General features: G+C 36.6%; 1 long non-coding RNA gene across 2 annotated transcripts in view; it reads left to right on the top strand.

The window, feature by feature from the left end:
* LOC111732299 overlaps positions 1–12,271 on the top strand; it is a 63,976-nt gene extending 51,705 nt beyond the window's left edge. For both annotated transcript variants that reach the window (XR_002777482.1, XR_002777483.1), the window contains 3 exons: positions 8,710–9,516; positions 10,336–10,479; positions 11,607–12,271. This is a non-coding gene — a long non-coding RNA (uncharacterized LOC111732299). The remainder of the gene's footprint in view (positions 1–8,709; positions 9,517–10,335; positions 10,480–11,606) is intronic.
* Positions 12,272–15,473: the final 3,202 nt, after the last annotated feature.

A 15,473-nucleotide genomic window follows, 5' to 3' on the forward strand; every position in this document is an offset into this window, starting at 1 on the left:
CGCATATTATATAAATAAAATGTATATGTTATATAATATATAATTATGTGATATTTTATTAGATATATGTTGAATGTATTTATCACAGTGCCTGGCATCCACTCGGTATGCATTATATATTAGTGTCATTATTATCATCAGCAGCACCAGCAGCATTGTACCAACAGAAGGTACCATCGTCCTAGAATCCAAATGGCCGTCCATTAATAGAGGCTATCTAATAGATCTTAGCAGACCACCTCTCTTCCTATGTCCAAATGTGCTTATCTTGATGGATCTCCCATTAAAGTTCCTTTTTTTTTTTTTTTAAGGTATAAAAGTGCCCTCAGAGTTCAGCTCAGGGTGGAGCAGAAACAACAAATAAAACTCAGTGAATGATTAAGTTCTTCTATGTTAGTGCTCCAGGCTTTCCTCCAGTATCCCCCATGAGAATACCCTCATTTTTTTCGGAATTCTATATTGCAAAATCAAATTGTGGAATATGTCCGAGTTTAATTTAATTTTAACAAAAGGAGAAGAAGGGGGTCTTCCCTGTAGGAAGGCCATAGAGTAGCAGCATCATGGAAGATTAAATTTCCACCTCACAAGACATAGCAGATGATTGAGGATCTAGCAGAGACATACAGCAAGAAACACACAATTTCAAACCTAGCAAGAGGGGCTTCTGTTCTGGGCCTCCCATTTTTGAGAGATGTATTTCAGAGGGCTGTGCTCTGTCTCTCCACTGTCATTCCCTGTCACAGTCCTCCCCTCCCACCATGGGACAAGAAGTCAGTGGGTTGAGGGGACATATCTTAGAGCTGTGCTTCACCCTGCTCCTGGTGCACACTCCAGGTATCCAGACCCTGGAGTCCTGTATTCCCACACACACACACATCCCTGTACCTTTGCGCTTACATGGCTGAGGGCGAACTGTGCTGCCAGTGTATGTACTCTTAGGCCTAAAAGGTGAATAGAGGAAGCTGTTGCGGAGCGGCCTCAGGTGAGCTAGAATATCTACATGTGTGGGAGAAGCTACTCCTAATACAAGAAAGAGCTAGGAATGGGCAGAGGAGGGCGACAGGCCAGAGGCTACTGCCGTTCGCTGCCACATTCTGGCATGGAACACCAGAGCAGGGGAGAATCCTAAGTCCAATTCTGGTCTTAGGAAACTATATTTTCAAGGTAAGAGAGTAGAATTTATTTTATTTAACATCATATTGGCATGACTTGTACCTTTTAAATATTTAGAAATATGGTATGGAGGCCTCCGTTTTTTCTCTTATCCAGGCCCTGCAAATGCTGGGTCAGGCCTGCACCTGAGCTAGCTTTTGGAGGTCTCAATTCTCCAAAAACCTAATTGGTTAGTCACTCTTATATTAGTGGGTAAGTAAATCTTTTACTGTTAGTACAAAGAAAAAAGCTGTTTATTCACTAAAATCTAGGAAGCCCATACTCTACTTGAGATTTTTAATCTAAAAATTTTCTTTAAGTTGGTAAATTCTAAAAATTTGACATTTCCATTTCATATTTTTATATAGAACATTCTATTTGTAAAAAAGTAAAAATCTCTTCTTCTCTCTCCTCTCCCTTTTCCTCTCTCTCTCTACTAGCATATCAAAATGGTAAACTGTTTTTTATACTTGACCTAGACAGCAAGCCAGCAGCTAGCTAAATTAGGTAGGTGATGGTTAGGACTGCCACACTGAAGGATATGGACCAAAGGTGCCATTTTATTGAACTACCTGAAGATGCTATCCACTTTCTTTCACTGCACTGAATTCAATACTCTGTACTGAATAGGCAAGTATAAAACAGAGAAGTTGAGAAATTAATACCCGATGGAAGGAGAATCTTTGTTTCATAGAATAAATCCCGGAGTAAATATAATTTTCTCAGCTGGGTTTCTAAAGAAAATTCTAGTGGCAAAAAAATGATTTAGGAACTATGGACAGGGAATGTGCCTGGGGCTATTCAGGTATTTTACGCATAAGAAATGATAGACATGTGAATGTCATTTAGTCCAGCATAAAAAAAACACAGGAGTGAATGTAACAAAGTCTGGGATTTGAATCTTGATTTTGATGCTAACTGTGTGAACTTTAATGAGTTTTCAACTCCTCTTTGTTTCTCATACATAAAGTATACATAATCAATTGTGAGCAGGAATGAGGATTAACTTAGTTAATATTTGCAAAAACACTAAAGAGAGTGGCTGGCATGTAGTAGGTGCTGTTGAAGCATTTGTTAAATAGAGTAAAAAGGAAAGACAAAGAAATTAAAATCCAGAGAAGTTGTTGAGTTGTTCTCAATCACACAGTGAATTAATTAAAGCTCTACCATCCAACAAAGATATTCAAACATCAAGCCTATTTCTGAAAGTTGTGCAATGCCCAAGAGCTGATTTTGGTCTAAATAAAATATATTTTTGTGTCAGTTATTACATCTAAAGGAGAAACAAAAAGAATGTTAAAAAATACTACAGTACTATTGTCCTGATAAATGTTTAAGTTTTTGTCCTGTCCCTTCTATATTGTACATGTTGCTTTTCAGTTATTCCATTTTCAAATTCTTTTAAAAAACATTTTATATGAGTTTCAAGTATACAGTACATTGGTTAGAAATTTATGTAGTTTATGAAATGATCCCCCCCAATTAATCTAGCACCCATCTGGCTGTACACACAGCCATTATAATACTACTAACTATATTCCCTATACTGTACTCTACATCCCCATACTATTTTGTAACTACTAATTTGTACTTCTTCATCCCTTCACCTTTTTCACCCAACCTCACAGATACAGAGGACAGCCCTCTGGCAATCATCGGATTGTCCTCTGTATCTGTGAGTCTGTTTTCATTTAGTTTGTTCCTTCTTTTCCTTAGATTTCACATATAAGTGAAATCATAAGGTATTTATCTTTGTCTGACTTATTTCACTCAGCATAATACCCTCAAGGTTCATCCATGCCATTGCAAATGGTAAGATTTCATTTTTTATTGCTGAGTAATAGCCCATTGTATATATGAATCATAACTTCTTTATCCAATTGTCTATCGATGGGCACTCGGGTTGCTTCTATATCTTGGCTCTTGTGAATAGCGCCGCGGTGAACATAGGGGTGCATAGATCTTTACAAATTAGTGTTTTGATTTTCCTTGGATATGCAATTGCTGGGTCATATGGTAGTTCTATTTTTAATTTTTTGAGGAACCTCCAAACTGTTTTCCATAGCGGCTGTACCAGCTTGCAATCCCATGAACTGTATGAGAGTTCCCTTTTCTCCACATCCTCACCAACACTTATTGTTTGTTGCTTTATTGATGATGATCATTCTGACAGGTGGGAGTTGCTATCTCACTGTGGTTAAATTTGCATTTCTCTGATGATTATTGATCTTGAGCATCTTTTCATATGTCTATTGGCCATCTGTATTTCCTCTTTGGAGAAATATCTATTCAGGTCTTCTGCCCATTTTTTAGTTGGATTGTTTGTTTTGTTATTGAGTTATATAAGTTCTTTATAAATTTTGGATATCAACCCCTTATCAGATATATCATATATGAATATCTTCTCCCATTCAGTAGTTTTTCTTTTCACTTTGCTGATGAATTCCTTTGCTGTGCAAAAAAAAAAAAAATTGTAGTTTGACACTTATTTTTTCTTTTGCTTCCCTTGCCTGAGGAAATATGTGAGAAAAAAATTACTGATAACAATATCAGTAATTTTACTGTCTATGTTTTCTTCTAGAAGTTTTATGGTTTGGGGTTTTACACGTGTCTTTAATACATTTTGGGTTTATTCTTATATATGGTATAAAAAGATGGCACAGTTTCATTTTTTTGCATGTATCCAATGTATTCAGTTTTCCCAGCACCATTTGTTGAAGAGACCATCTTCACTCCATTGTATATTCTTACCTCCTTTGTAATAGATTAAATGACCATATGGGTGTGAATTTATGTCTGGGCTCTCTATTCTGCTCCATTGATCTATGTATCTGCTTTTATACCAGTACCATGCTGTTTTGATTACTATAGTTTGATATCAGGTAGTGTGATACCTCCAACTTTGTTCTTCTTTCTCAAGATCTCTGTGGCTCTTTGGGATCTTTTATGGTTCCATATAAATTTTTGGATTATTTGTTCTAGTTCTGTGAAAAATGCCATTGGTATTTTAATAAGGATTGCATTGAATCTATATAGATTGCTTTGGGTAGTATGGCCATTTTAACAATGTTGATTTTTCCTACTCATGAGCGTGGTATATGCTTCCAATTATTTGTATGTTCTTCAATTTCTTTCTTCAGTGACTTATAATTTTCCAAGAATAGGTCTTTTACCACCTTGGTTAATTTGATTCCTAGATATTTTATTGTTCTTGGTGCAATTGTAAATGGTACTCTGTTTTCTTCATTTCTCTTTCTGAAGTTCATCATTGTGTATAAAAATGCAGCCATCTTCTCAATATTAATTTTGTGTCCTGCTACTTTACCAAATTCATTGATCAGTTCTAATGGTTTTTTTTTGTGGAGACTTTAGGGTTCTCTCTATATAGTATTATGTCATCTGCAAATGAGTTTTACTTCTTCCTTTCCAATTTGGATCCCTTTTATCTTGTCTGATAGTATTGTCCAATACCATATTGAATAGAAGTGGTTAAAAAGGGCATCCTTGTCTTGTTTCTGATCTTAAGGAAAACACTTTTAGCCTTTCTCCATTCAGTATGTTAACTGTAGGTTTGTCATATTGGCCTTTATTAGGTTGAGGTATGTTCTCACTATTACCACATTGCTGATGGTTTTTTTTTTTTAATCATAAATGGATGCTGGATTATATTGAATGCTTTTTCTGCATCTATAGATATTACCATGTGATTTTTATCTTTTAATTAGCTAATGTGGTGTATCACATTAATTGATTTATGGATATTGAACCAATCTTGCATCCCAGGAAGAAATCCAACTTTATCATGGCGTATGATATTGTTACGTCTTGTTGAATTCAGTTTGCTAATAATTTGAGGATTTTGTATTAATGTTCATTAGTGATATTAGCTTGTAGTTTTCCTTTTTTGTGATGTCTTTGTCCGGTTTTGGAATCAGGAGAATGGTGGCTCTGTAAAAAGAATTAGGAAGACTTTCTTTCTCTTGAAATTTTTGGAATAGTTTGAGAAGAATAGGTATTAATTCTTTGAATATTTGGTAAAATTCACCTGTGAAGCCATACAGTCCAGGGCTTTTGTTTTTTGGGAGTTTTTTCTTATTACCAATTAGATTTCGTTGGTGATAATTGGTCGGTTCAGATTTTCTGTTTCTTCCTGACTCAGTCTTGGGAGATTGTTTCTAGGAATGTATCTAATTCTTCCACGTTGTCCAATTCATTGCATACAATTGCTCATAGTATTTTCTTATAATCCTTTGTATTTCTGTGGAGTCTGTAGTTACTTCTCTTTCATTTCTGATTTTATTTATTTGGGTCCTCTCTTTAGTTTCCTTGATGAGTCTGGTTAAGGGCCTGTCAATTTTGTTTATTCTTTTAAAGAACCAGCTCTTGGTTTCACTGATTTTTTGTATTGTTTCTCTAGATTCTATTTCATTTATTTCTGCTCTGATCTTTATTATTTCCTAGTTTCTACTCACTTTGGATTTTGTTCGCTGTTCTTTTTCTAGTTCTTTTAAGTGTAAGGTTAGATTGTTCATTTGAGATTTTTCTTGTTTCTTGAGATAGAGCTCTATTGCTATGAATTTCCCTCTGCTTTTCTATGTCCCATAGATTTTGAGTCATTGTGTTTTCATTTTCATTTGTCTCTAGGTATCCTTTGATTTCTTCCTTGATCTCATTGTTAATCCATTCATTGTTTAGTAGCATGTTACTTAGCTTCTATGTGTTTGTGTATTTTCTAGTTTTTTTTTCTTGTAGTTGATTTCTAGTTTCATATCATTGTGATCAGAGAAGACACTTGATTTGATTCGTCTTCTTAAATTTATTGCTATTTGTTTTGAGGCCTAACATGTTAACTTCCTATTCCCAGCAAGTAAGTCTACCAAGATAGGTCACTATTTCACCTGAATGACCAGAACATAAGCCAATCACACACACACACACACACACACACACACCCCATCATTGCACTGTGCACTGTGCATCATTATAAAAGTAATGCAATTATATGAAATAAATTGGGAAAATGCACAGAAGTATGGAAAGGAAAATAAAACTCAATCATTATGTCACTACTAGAGATAAGCACTGATTGTTTATGATACAATTGTGTATGTATGTAAATAAATTGTAAAGATTGGACATAAATTGCATATACTGCTTTGTAACTTACTTTAAAAAAATGCGTGTATCAAGAGTATGTTTCCAAATCACTGGAATAGCCTTTAAAAACAGAGCTCTTTAATTGTTGTATATTATTCCAATATACAACCCCACTAGTGGGATAGTTAAGTTTTTCCAGAGTTACACTATTTTAGGTGTAATTGGATGACATTAAAAATTGAATGTGACAGAATACATTAAGAATAAACTGGATTTTCTAGGTTATAGGTTTATTATAAAACAATAGAGGTCTTTCTTTCCTTCTTGTCCCAACGATCCACAGGGGGCTTTGAGTCGTCACCATCTGGACTTTCCTTGGTCCCAGGGGCAAGACAACAGTCCCTCATTTCCAAAAGTGTATGCTCAGGGAGGTGAGTCAACTGGGAGTTCTAGATAGGAAAGGGTTAGAGGCTTCAAACTTCTAGAGCCAAGAGGGAAAAGGGCCAGTTTAGAAGCAGAAGGGTGGGATATTCCCAGACTGGGAATGAGGTGGAGATTTCTCAGGAGGAAGGGGTGCAGGAAGCTGGTGGTGGCACCCTGGAGATGGCAGAGCTTGAAATGGGGAACTGTGGGGATGCCTGAGGTCTACTCTACAGTCCTGTAACTGAGTTTGGTCCAGTTTCATGTCACTAGCAGAAGAACTGGCCTATACAATATGGATCAAGCCTAAAGAGTAACTAGGAACCACCTTTTCTAAATTCTTGTACTGTTTAGGTCTAAGGATGCTCCATAATCCCAAGGGATGAAAGAGAAAAACTAGAACTCAGGAAAATGATTGAGCCTCCTACCAACTCTAGCTGGTGGTGATAAACCAGACATAATTTGTTTAGAAAGATTATGTGGTACTCAAGCATCAGGTGGATGTCACTATTGTATGTGTAACAGTATGCTTAACTATCTGCTTAGAATAAATTCTTAGACATGAAATTACTAAAAAAAGGAGCATAAACAGTTTAAGTCTTTTGTATATATTGTGTCTTATTCATTAGTTTCTGTATTTTTCAAGTCCACTGATTCTTTTATCTCTCACAAAAGATTGTTAGGAAAAGGAGGAAAAGCAAAATTAGCCAAGCTAATTGATCATTAAGTATAATCTATCATTAAGCTTAAATTTCCATTTATAATATATCCCATCCCAGAAGACTTGGTCTTTCAAAACCTGCTGAAAACCTCCTAGTGGCTTCTCAATTTCTCAGGGCAAAACCCAATTCCTTGACAAACTTTCCAGTTGTGTGATCTTGGGTAAGTAACTGCTGAACTTCAGTTTCCTCTTCCATAAGTAATGGGCAATAACAGAACTGACTTCATGGATTATTGGGAGAATTAAAAGTGTTAATACATGTGATGTACTAAAAAAGTATCTAACACCTCATGAGCACTATGTAAATACCATCATGAACATGCAGCATGCCTCCTTCCTGTCCCTCCAGTGTCATCTTTCCCCACTCCCTTCACCTGAGGTCCCAGCTATACTGAAATATGTGCTATAGTCTATCCTTTTCTTGCTCTCACTTTTCTAGTCTTTGTACCCTAGAATGACCCCTGCCCTCTCCTTTTCCTAGCAAATTCTTCCATCCTTCCAGATTTAGCTCCTGTTATCCCTCTCCCCACAAAACCCTTTGGTCTGAGCTGAGCTCTTTTCTGATGTTCATTTATAGATTTAGTAGAGTATATTTTAATTTCCCAGTAAGGCTGCTGCACCCCACCCCCAGATGAGCTCTCTGAGCTCAGAGAAAATGCCAAGTTTATTGTTATTTCTCCAGAGCCAAGCCCAGTGTGGCCCATCATAGATCCTCAGTAATCATTTGCTGAATGACTGCATTTGTCATAAGATCATTGAGGGAAAAATGGGACTGTTTGTATTTGTAGAGTGTTTTCAAGCCTTTCCACAAACATCTCATTTAATTTGTATGGAACAAACAAGCAAGGATAATTCCTACTTTTATAGACGTGGATACTGAGGCTCAGGGAAATAAAAGGCCTTTCCCAAGATGTTGTAGTATGCAAGAATAGAAGCCTAGTTCCTCTCACTCCCCTCCTGCTAGCACTTTTTTTTTGCATTACATGACTCCATCTTTGTAAAGCAGTCTCTAGAAGACACCATGTGTGCTTTTGACTTAGGGCTGATCTCTCCAAGTAAGAGTTATAAGAAAGTTAGAAACAGCAGTATAAAATATGGAGACAAATGAGTTGGTTGGAAATGTGGAGTAGGGTGATTAGAGAAAGGAATAAAGAAGACTTGGGTTTTGGAGAGGTGCTTTGGGAAGGTGAGAGAATGGGCTGGGGCGATGTGCCCTATCTCTGGGTTGGAGAGGTGAATCAGAGTTCTTACCATTTTACAGAGGGCTTTAGACCAACACAAATCATTCTGATCCTCTTTCCTTCCTTCTGTCTCTCTAGGCCTCAAGACACTTCAAAACCTGCTCCTGTGATTCTGGCCCATGATGCATGGAGATGATTTAGTGTTCACCAACCAAGTGGAACTCAGCTGCCTGCTCTCCAGTTTTGTCTGATCCACTATGAACTTTCCGTTCAGAAGCTGTGATCGAGATGCCACTAGCTTTCTTTCTCTGCTAAATTATTACACTTGTTTTTTAGAAGATTGGTGAGGCAAGATGAGTCCATTCTTGACAACGGTTGTGTTTATGCTTAAGAAGAATGAACACTCTTCAGAATTTCACGCCTCAGATACCCAGAAAAAGGGGTGACAGACAATGTATAATTTCCTTATCCCTCCCTGGAATCTTTAATTAAATGTTTTATTAGAAATTTTGTAGAGTTCAGCTGAAGTATTCTTTCATGCTGCCTTTATTTTTCAGTCTCTTCTGTTTTGCAAGCTAGATAATGGTCATCCTTTATATATTTTTCAATTTCAAACCACTCTCATATGTGTCATCTCATTTGTTTCTCACACCCCTGAACTTGAAGCATACAGACTTTAAACAACTTAAAGTTATGCAGATGATAAATAAGCAGATCAGAAACTTGGCTCCTGACTGCAGACTTGGGATTCTTTCCTCACTTCTGAGGATATTCCTACCAGGACCCATATAACACCCAATCTCAGGCTAGCCTGGGGACAATTACTGGAAGTATGGATTATCACTTCTTATAACTTAAAGACTTTGGGCTTCTGAAACCAAATTTTGAAGATGAGTAGTTTCTGGAAGAAAGGACTGAGTGAAGTTATATACCAAGTTAACAAAGGTAGAGTCCTCTTTATCATTCTCATATCATGAGCGTTAACTATTTTGGCATATTAGCTATAAGTGATCATGAATTGCAGTCTCAAAAATGAGTTTGTGCATTTACAATTATGGGCCTTTATGATAGTGCCAGTTGATAGCAGGAAGGCAGCATGATACTAGGTAAAACACCTGGAGTAGAGAATAAACAGACCTGGCTTTCTACCCAGCTTTGCCAAGGACTGCCTGTGTGACCATAAGTTGTTTATTTTCTTTGGACCCTAGTTTCTTTTTACAATGTAAATAACAACAACTACTTTGTAATGTTGTGAGGGTTCATGATAGCATATACCTCCAACATTTAGAACACCAGCTTGTAAGTAGGAGCTCAATAAAAATCTGTTGAATGGATGAAATGAATTTGAGATAACTTATGGTGTGCCTTGCATAGAGCCTGGTGCATGGTGAAAACAAAAGCTTTCACCTATCAAAACTCTACAGAAGCACTAAGAGCTAATAAGTTTCCCTAAATTAATCTAGCAATGTAAGAAAAATAAATGTGCATGAAAGAGATAATTTGTTTGATTGTGAAACCAGTCTCAATTCTCATTCTGGTCATTTAAAAGACCACAGGAGAAGAAAATATCTTTTATATCATCTTTAAACATGGTTAAGAAAAGGGACTTGACCTCAGTCTTCCTCATGCTTTCTGGCTGACAAGTATAGGCAAACCGGAATCTTGGGTGGGTTTGTGAAGTTCAGGCCACTGGTACATCAAAATTGCATCACATTTGCAAATCTTGTGCAAGTTCACAATGGCACATTGTCTTCTTTGCTCCAGGGCATGAAGGATTGCCTGGAAAAGTTTAGTTGCTGCCATTATGGAACCTGGTGCAGCCAAGACTACAGCGCAATGTGAAGCAGAAATGAACCCTGGGCTCTCTACACATTTGCCAAGTGATTTACAAATGTGTTTACTTAAGAAGTAAGCATAACAGATAATCTTGTATAATATTATGTCTAGGGAAGTTTTGTGACTCTGCTGTAAAATACCCACATAATATTCAAGGAATTGCTTCACATCTACCCAATAGAGTCCTAGATCAATTTTTAGCTTTATCCAAATACATTTTGGTAAACGAAACTAATCTTGATTTCCTGATCTTTTACTGACACCTCATTTATACAATTCTTTAATTTCTTGACATACCTGAAATTAGTTTTGAATAAGAAGAATAGCATTACCCTTAGAACCTCTAAAAGCAAAGCACTGTTGGAAGTTTTCCAGTGAAGTAGATGGAGGAAAGAAGAACCAATGAAGAGGGGATAACCATCTTGTATTGTTTTGTATTTTGCAGTGTTTTGAGAGGTTGGAAATGTATAGCTTTGAAATCGTAAATCAAACAATCATAGACCTAATGAAATCACCTGATCCGGGCTTCAGGCAACTGAATGTCTAAATCTTCTAAGACATGTAATATTGAATATTTCTCACCTGGGAGATTTTCAAGGATAGAGGAATCGCTATATGACTAGAGGATTAAAAAATTCTTTTTTCATTAATTAACACAGACTACAGTATGGTGGTTAACAGAGGGAGGTGGTGTGGGGGATGTTGAAGAGGGTAAAGGGGTTTAAATATATGATAGAAGGATACTAAACTTTGGGTGATGAGCACACAATGCAATATACAGATGATGTATTATAATATTGTACACTTGAAACTTATATAATCTTATTAACCAATGTCACCCCATTTAATCAAATTTTTTTTTCTATATCCAACTGAAACTTTTGTCATCTAAATGATAAATGGAAAATAATTGATCGGCTTTCTTGTGGCAGACGAATAGACCAATAGATCCAACACCCATTTCTAATCACTTTTTCCCTTCCCATCTCTATTATAGAATCTGGGAAAGTTAACCACTCACTTTTCCAGCTTTTTCTGAAGATAGAAATGATGTGAAAATTCAGATTAATGTTCAGTGAGTGAATATGTGCTGAGGGTGGTGATGGAGCAGGGCCCTAGATAAGCTTTTGTTTTCCTAATAAAGCATGACGAATATGTCTTGCAACACTGCTTTTCCTTTCTTCTTGTCTTAAATACAGATGTGATGCTAGGAGCTATAGTAGCCACCTTGGAACCATGAAGAAAAGGCCAAGAGAATCACAGAGACATCGATCCTACATATTTGAAGTATTGAACCACAGCCAGCAACTACTAACCTCCGAACTTCCAATAAGAAAAATTCATCCTTATTCTTTTAAGACACTATTGTTGGGTTTTCTATTATATTTACAATTATGCTCAATGCTATGTGAAATGCATCATCTAACAACTTCACGTGGCTAAAGAGTCATAAATCTATCAACTTCTCAAGGCAGGCCCTGTTCTCCAACTGTACTTTCCTAAGTTCTTTCCTTCTCCAATCAAATAAGCTCATGAAGGTATTGGTTCCTTTGTTGCTTTTCTTTCTTTATCCTGGGTTTACATACCTCTCTGCTGCCCAATCCCTAAATGTGCTTTATCTTTAAAGGCACATAATTATCTGTAGTCTCTGCTATAGACCTAGTCCTACGAGATTCCCCAGTAAGAAACATGTGTGGTCATTGTGTTGCCTACATTTTCCTGTGCGGTCTCATTGTAGTTACCTTTTGCCATTGTCTCTGAAAAGGCATTTACATTTGTTAAATCACATGTCCTATTTTGTTGTGTGTATGTGTGTATATGGGAGGGAACAATAATAAAATTAATTGAGCTTCTCTCAGTTCAATATTAGTCTGAATTGTGAGCTGTAGGTGCAATTCATTTGTTTCCCCAAGCCCCTTTACTGGAAATGCAGGGGAGGGACAGGAGAAATACACTGAATGGGATGAAGAAATGACATTAATAGCCATTGGTTACTTAGAAAATGCTATGTAGCATTAGTTCTTCTATCATTCCAGGTAACCGTGGAGTTTCTATAAATAAAAAGGAATTTCTATAGAATTGTGGTTTTGATTCCAGAAGCTTTTTTTATAATCACAGCTCTGGATTAATGCAAATTTTTTTAAGACTCAATTGTTCCTTAGTCAAAGTAAGAAAAATCACCCCTAGAAATTAAAAAGTTACTAAATAAAATAAGATGGTTAAATTAGACTATCTTTAAGGTTCCTTCTAGCTTCAAATATTTGATTATAACAAACTTTTCAGACTTTTGCTTGATAAGACACATCTCTACAAATGATCAAGTGATACCTTAGGGAACTAAACAAAATCCATTTCCTTCTCTTCTTGAATAATTCCATCCCAAAACCATTAGACGAAGCAGAGGAAAGTAGAAATTCACAGCTGAGCAGGGGGAGGAGAGGAGAGAGACATGGTAGCCCAGAATGGAAAATCAGAGCCCAGTTCCGGTGAGGAGGGTGTCCTAATGGAAGGGGAGCCCAGCATGGAGAGTTGGAACCTAAATGAGGGAGATTGATCAAATAAATAAGTATATTAAGAGAAATAGCCACCATATGTATTAGTTGGCTCAGGCTGCCATAACTAAATATCATAGACTAAGTGGCTTAAATAACGGAGTGTTATTTTCATGGTGCTGGAAGTCTGAGATCAGGGTGCCAGCATGGTCTGATTCTGGTAAGGGTCTCTTCCTCGCTCTCATATAGCTGGCTTCTCATTGTATCCTCACATGGCAGAGAGCTCTGGTGGCTCTTCCTTTCTTTATAAGGGCATTAAATCCATCACAAGAGTCCCACCCTCATGACCTCACCTAAACCTAATTACTTCCCAAAGGTCCTATCTCCAAATAATATCACATAGGGGATAAGACTTTAACATATGAATTTGGTGGGGGGACACAATTCTGTTTACAGTACTATGTTTTTCACTATCAGAGAACAGAGGTACAAATTACAAATATATAATGGGAGAAAAATAGAATGAGCCTAAGAGGTTGAGTTGAAAGTGGAGAAATTAGTATGAACTCATGGTTTTCACTACATATATAGAAACAGAATTAAATATAGATATAAAAGTATGTGTAAACATGTGTATCTGCAGCTATATCCCCTAGCTCTGTCCACCAAGAGTGCCTGGGAGCAGCACAACTGGCAGAAATGAACACACTTAAGGTCCAGATCCTGGCCTCTCCACTAAATGGAAACAGAGCTCCTTGGAGAAGTGGCTAATTCCAGGGTGGGGGCTTGTAAAGTACAACATGAGTCTGAAACACATTTTTGTGCCAGAAACTAAGAGAGTACTCAAAGAATGATGATGTCAAAAAAAAAAAAAAAAAAGGCACAGAATCACAGTCGAATGGGCCAAATGCGGGATAATCTCACTTGGGATAAATAATTATATAGATTTAACAGAGCAAATAAAATAGGAAAATAGAAATCTTTACATACTAATAAAGTAAAAGTCGAATGAGAAATGGAATATTTACGTAGTTACGAAATATCACCACACAAAATACTCGCTCTTTAGAAAGGGAAAAAGTAAGTAGAAAAGGCTGGCAAACATTCTCTCAAGCAATTGAACTGAACAGCGCCTGTAAGGGAACAGGGTGAAATTGTGCACCAGCTATGAGGACGCAGAGAACAGAGCACCACTTCTGTGTTATTCCTGCCAAAGATGCAGAACCTGAATACAATTGCAAGAGACTAGTGATAAGTCCAAATGGAGGGATATTCTACAAAGTAACTGTCCTGTCCACTTCAGAGAAAACCAAAGAAAGACTGAAGGGCTGTTTCCAACAGAAGAAAAGGGAAAATGGTTAATAACTAAATACAGCGTATGATTCTAGACTGGATCCTTTTGTGTAAAGTTTAGACGTTGATGAGACAATTGGAGAATCTTGAATAGGCTCTGAGAATTAGAGGGCAGCAGTGCATCAGTGTCAATTTCCTGTCTTTGATAGTGGTATTGGGGTCATTTAAGAGAATGCCCATGATCGTAAGAAGAAACCTACATTAAAGCATTCAGGGTGATGGGGTGCCAGCATTTACTCTCAAATGGTTCAGAAAAGTTCTTTGTGCTATAGCTCTAATTTTTCTATGAATTGGTGATTATTTTCAAATTTAAGTAATTACAAAATAAAGCATTTTTTTATAATGAGTCTAAAACCAAATCCAATAAATCTTAAAAGCAAAACCAAGTTTCCAAATATGAAAAAGTGGACAGCCTAAACCCATAGAATGTACAACACCAAGAGTGAACCCTAATGTAAACTATGGACCCAGGATTATTATAATGTTTCAGTGTAGGTTCATCAGTTGTCATGAGTATACCACTCTGGTGGAGGATGTTAATAACGGGGGACATTATACCTGTATGGGGGGAGGGGTATTTAGAAAGTCTCTGACTTTTCTCTTAATTTTGCTGTGACTCTAAAACTGCTCTAAAAATAGTCTTTTAAAAAAGAGGGCAGCAACCTATGTATTGTAGAGTTGCACAAATATGAACTTCACCTTATTACATGATACAACTATATACTTTGCCTACTGACAGGCACTTACTAGACACTGATGCAAGATCAAGTGCTATAAGGATTTCTAAGAACTCGTCTGATGTGGATTCTGCCTATAAGAAACTCACAAGGTGATTACACTTATGTTCCTGACCACAATTCCATTCTTTATGATTCTAGTGGACAGAGCATTTATTTAAACCTCTCCTTAACACTACACACATGTTAAAAAACTAACTGCAGAAAGGAAAGGAAATCGATCTGTGAGTTCAGAGTTGACTTAACGCAAAAGAATGCAGTCACATTCACAGCAAATTGTAGATTCCTAGAGCTGAACTCTCACGGCAGACTTTTATATGTGTACGATATATCATATATTTTTATAATATCTACCACATAGACATATATACTTGATTAAATCTGGTGACTTTTCTCTTTTATCTTCACTATGAAATGATGGTACATAGTTTGAAATTAGACTTATCAAATAAAGAACTGTTTATTTTTCAAAACTATGGATACT

The sequence above is a fragment of the Pteropus vampyrus genome, unplaced genomic scaffold (genome assembly GCF_000151845.1).
Source record: "Pteropus vampyrus isolate Shadow unplaced genomic scaffold, Pvam_2.0 Scaffold440, whole genome shotgun sequence".
Taxonomy (NCBI): Eukaryota; Metazoa; Chordata; class Mammalia; order Chiroptera; family Pteropodidae; genus Pteropus; species Pteropus vampyrus.